The sequence below is a fragment of the Phoenix dactylifera genome, chromosome 10, assembly GCF_051530095.1.
Source record: "Phoenix dactylifera cultivar Ajwa chromosome 10, Ajwa_hap1_PhDact_Kaust_v1.1, whole genome shotgun sequence".
In the NCBI taxonomy this organism is placed as follows: Eukaryota; Viridiplantae; Streptophyta; class Magnoliopsida; order Arecales; family Arecaceae; genus Phoenix; species Phoenix dactylifera.
This window is the reverse complement of record NC_143199.1, coordinates 1,827,501-1,832,500: the sequence shown is the minus strand read 5'-3', so window position 1 is coordinate 1,832,500 and position 5,000 is coordinate 1,827,501.

The window sequence follows — 5,000 nt, the reverse complement described above, 5'->3', positions numbered from 1 at the left end:
GGCCGCCGCGCACGGACGGCCGGCGGCGGCGCCCGTGCGCCGGAAAGTCGTCGGGCGCGCGACGGCTCCGTCGGGGACGAACGGTGCCGGGCACGACCGCCGCGAGGCAACGGACTTGTGCGGAGGGGGGCGGAAGGCCCGCCGCGGCGGCGCCAGCCCCCCCTCCCTACCACCCCGACGGGGCATCCGCCCAAAGCCCACCCCAAGCGTTCCAAAGTACCGAGGAGCGTTGCAAACGGGAACCGCCCGGACACGCGTCCCGGTCGCACGGGATGCGCGTCCCGGTCGCACGGGTCGCGCGTCCCGGGAGGGCCGACGGAGGAAGCCGGCGCACGGCCGCCGCGCGGACGGCCGGCGGGGGCGCCCATGCGCCGGGGCCTCGGCGGGCGCGGGCCGGCTCCCTCGGGGACGAACGGTGCCGGGCCCGCCCGCCGCGAGGCGACGGACTTGTGCGGAGTGGAGCGGAAGTCCCGCCGCGGCAGCAGCAGCCCCCCCTCCCTACCACCCCGGCGGGGCATCCGCCCAAGGCCCACCCCAAGCGTTCCAAAGTACCGAGGAGCGTTGCAAACGGGAACGGCCCGGACACGCGTCCCGGTCTCACGGGATGCGCGTCCCGGTCGCACGGGTCGCGCATCCCGGGAGGGCCGACGGAGGAAGCCGGCGCACGGCCGCCGCGCGGACGGCCGGCGGCGGCGCCCATGCGCCGGGGCCTCGGCGGGCGCGTGCCGGCTCCCTCGGGGACGAACGGTGCCGGGCGCGCCCGCCGCGAGGCGACGGACTTGTGCGGAGTGGAGCGGAAGTCCCGCCGCGGCAGCAGCAGCCCCCCCTCCCTACCACCCCGGCGGGGCATCCGCCCAAGGCCCACCCCAAGCGTTCCAAAGTACCGAGGAGCGTTGCAAACGGGAACGGCCCGGACACGCGTCCCGGTCTCACGGGATGCGCGTCCCGGTCGCACGGGTCGCGCATCCCGGGAGGGCCGACGGAGGAAGCCGGCGCACGGCCGCCGCGCGGACGGCCGGCGGCGGTGCCCATGCGCCGGGGCCTCGGCGGGCGCGTGCCGGCTCCCTCGGGGACGAACGGTGCCGGGCGCGCCCGCCGCGAGGCGACGGACTTGTGCGGAGTGGAGCGGAAGTCCCGCCGCGGCAGCAGCCGCCCCCCCTCCCTACCACCCCGGCGGGGCATCCGCCCAAAGCCCACCCCAAGCGTTCCAAAGTACTGAGGAGCGTTGCAAACGGGAACGGCCCGGACACGCGTCCCGGTCGCACGGGATGCGCGTCCCGGTCGCACGGGTCGCGCGTCCCGGGAGGACAGACCGAGCAAGCCGAGGTGCCGCTCACGGCCGCCGCGAGGGACGTACGGCGCCGGCGCCCGCGCCCCGTGGCACGGCCTAGAGCGTGCCCCCCTGCCACCCCATCGGGGCATCGGCGCAAAGCCCACCGCGGGGTAGATAACCGAAGGCAACGAGGGACGGTGGATGCACATATCCGAGCAGTGGCGATAGGGCCGGAGGGAGCACCGACAGGGCCGTGAGATTTTAAAGTACCGAGGGAATTTGCAAACCGGGCCCGCCCCTCCCCCCGTCCATCGCACGCCGATCGGGGGTCCGGCGCCCCGCGGGGGGCTGCCGGCATGCGCTCCCGGTGCAGGCATCGACGAGCCGCCCGCGACCTCCACTCGGGTCCGAGCCCCCAAGCGCGGATGCCGAAACGCGCCGGCCGCGGCAGCCCCACCCCTGCCACCCCATCGGGGCATCGGCGCAAGGCCCACCCTGGGGTAAATAACCGAAGGCAACGAGGGATGGTGGATGCACATATCCGAGCAATAGCGATAGGGCCGGAGCGAAGACCGAGGGGGTCGGGGGGTTTTAATGTTCCGAGGGAAGTTGGAAACGGGGCCCGCCCGGACGCCCGTCCCTCGCACGCCGATCGGGGGTCCCGCACCCCGCGGGGGGCTGCCGGCATGCGCCCCTAGTACAAGCATCGACGAGTCGCCCGCGACGTCCACTCGGATCCGGCGGCGCACGCGCGGATGGCGAAACGCGGCGGCCGCGGCTGCAGCCCCCCTACCACCCCGTTGGCGCGTCGGCGCAAAGCCCACCCCGGGGAGGATAACCGAAGGCGACGAGGGACGATGCATGCACATATCCGAGCAAATACCGAGAGGGTCGGGGGGAAGACCGAGAGGCAAGGGGTGTTTAGAGTACCGAGGGAAGTTGCGAAAGGGGCCCGCCCGGACGCTCGCCGCTCGCAGGCGATCCGGCGGGGCGCACGGAGGGCGCCGCCCATCGCCGGAGCTTGCTCGGTCATCTCTGCCGCACGGACACGTAAGCGCCGCCGCGCAAGGTTCGGCCGGCGGGGCGGACGGTTCGCCGCCGCAGGCCTTTCCCGCAGCCGGAACGTGGGCCCGGCGTTGCGCGCCGGCGGGCCGCGCAATCCGCCGGGGCGCACGGCGGGCGCCGCCCGTCGCCGGGGCTTCGCTCGGTCATCTCGGCCGCACGGACACGTGCGCGCAGCCGCGGAAGGTTCGGCCGGCGGGGCGGACGGTTCGCCGACGCAGGCCTCTCCCGCGGCCGGAACGCGGGACCGGCGTTGCGCGCCGGCGGAAGGCGCGATCCGGCAGGGCGCACGGCGGGCGCCGCTCGGGCTTCGCTCGGTCATCTCGGCCGCACGGACACGTGCGCGCCGCCCATCGCCGGGGCTTCGCTCGGTCATCTCGGCCGCGCCGCCACGTGCGCGCCGCCGCGGAAGGCTTGGCCGGCCGGGCGGACGGTTCGCCGCCGCAGGCCTTTCCCGCAGCATGCGCCCCTTCGCCCGAACGACCGCGGGACTCCGGTACGGCCTAGCCGTCGGCCGCCCGGCTGCAAGCCGTCGGGGCCGCTCGATCCCCGTCGCGTGCCGGCCGCCGCTCGGGCCAGCCGGCCGGCTGCCGCACGTAACCTCTGACCTCATCAGCGGTCGATCCGCACCGCGCTGGTCTTCGGTGCGGACCCGTCGGGGCCGTGCCGCGCCGGCCGTCGCATCCGGTTCCGCAGGCGCCGCCCGGTTGCCTCCCGCCCTCGTGCGCTCGCGCCGGCCGGGCGACGCGGTGCCCGCGGGACTCGGGCATGGTTGAGCCGTCGGCCGCCCGGCGGCATGCCGCCGCCGCTCCGCGCCGCGTGCCGGCTGCGCTCCTCCCCGCGCCCGTCCGCGGGCGGGCCCGCCGCCGCTCGCGCCGGCCGGGCGACGCGGTGCCCGCGGGACTCGGGCATGGTTGAGCCGTCGGCCGCCCGGCGGCATGCCGCCGCCGCTCCGCGCCGCGTGCCGGCTGCGCTCCTCCCCGCGCCCGTCCGCGGGCGGGCCCGCCGCCGCTCGCGCCGGCCGGGCGACGCGGTGCCCGCGGGACTCGGGCACGGTTGAGCCGACGGCCGCCCGGCGGCATGCCGCCGCCGCTCCGCGCCGCGTGCCGGCTGCGCTCCTCCCCGCGCCCGTCCGTGGGCGGGCCCGCCGCCGCTCGGCCTAGCCCCCCGGCTGCCGCACGTAACCTGCGACCTCGTCGGCGCTGGATGCGCGTCGTGACAGTTTTCGGTGGGGCGCCGCGGAGGCGCCGGGGGCCCATGCGACGGGCCAGGGGGCGAACGGAGGGCTCGGTCAGCCCTAACAGGGGACCGGCGACAAAGGAGCGGTCGCGCAAAGCTTCGTAAGGGACCCAGACGACGGGCCTACCGATCCGAAGCACCGCGCACGGACGCGCAGCGGGCCCACGACGGGCCGACACGGAAGGCCCGCCGCCAAGGCCGCAAAACCGACAAAGGAACCCACGGGGACGCACCAGAGCGGGCAAAGCTTTCACCGAACGGGACGGGACCGAGCCCCCGCAACAGGCGAGGGCGACGGATCCGACCAAGTAAGGCCGATCCCGCTCCACGCACGCGCGGCCGCAGGAACTTCGTGAGGGACGGGACGACCGGCCGACCGAACCGAAGCGCCGCGCACGGCCGCCGCGAGGGCCGGCCGGAGGCATAGACCGAGCGCCGCGCCAGCGGAAGGAGCGTGCCGGCTCCGTCGGGGACCACCTGCGCACGGTCCGTCCGAGCGAGCCGACGGACCGGCGCGGAAGGCCCGGCGCCGAGCCCGCAAAACCGACAAAGGAACCCACAGGGACGCACCAAAGCGGCCCAAGATTTCACCGAGACGGGACCGAGCCCACGCAACATGCGATGGCGACGGATCGGACCAAGTAAGGCCGATCCAACTCCGCGCGCGCGCGGCCGCGAGCACTTCGTGAGGGACAGGAAGACCGGCCGACCGAACCGAAGCGCCGCGCACGGCCGCCACAAGGGCCGGCTGGAGGCGTAGACCGAGAGCCGCACCAGCGGAAGGAGCGTGCCGGCTCCGTCGTGGGCCAACTCCGCGGGGCCCATCCGAGCGAGCCGACGGGCCGGCGCGGAAGGCCCGGCCGAACCCGCAAAACCGACAAAGGAACCCACAGGGACGCACCAGAGCGGACAAAGATTTCACCGAACAGGACGGGACCGAGCCCACGCAACATGCGAGGGCGAAGGATCGGACCAAGTAAGGCCGATCCAACTCCGCGCGCGCGCGGCCGCGAAAACTTCGTCAGGGACGGGACGACGGGCCGACCGATCCGAAGCGCCGTGCACGGCCGCCGCAACGGCCGGCCGGAGGCGTAGACCGAGCGCCGCGCCAGCAGAAGGAGCGTGCCGGCTCCGTCGTGGGCCCGCTGCGCGTGGCCCATCCGAGCGAGCCGACGGGCCGAATCCCTCGAGGACGAACGGTGCCGGGCACGCCCGCAGCGAGTGCCCACGGCGAGCTTGTGCGGAGTGGAGCGGAAGGCCCGCCGCGGCGGCAGCAGCCCCCCCTCCCTACCACCCCAGCGGGGCATCCGCCCAAAGCCCACCCCAAGCGTTCCAAAGTACCGAGGAGCGTTGCAAACGGGAACCGCCCGGACATGCGTCCCGGTCGCACGGGATGCGCGTCCCGGTCGCACGGGTCGCGCGTCCC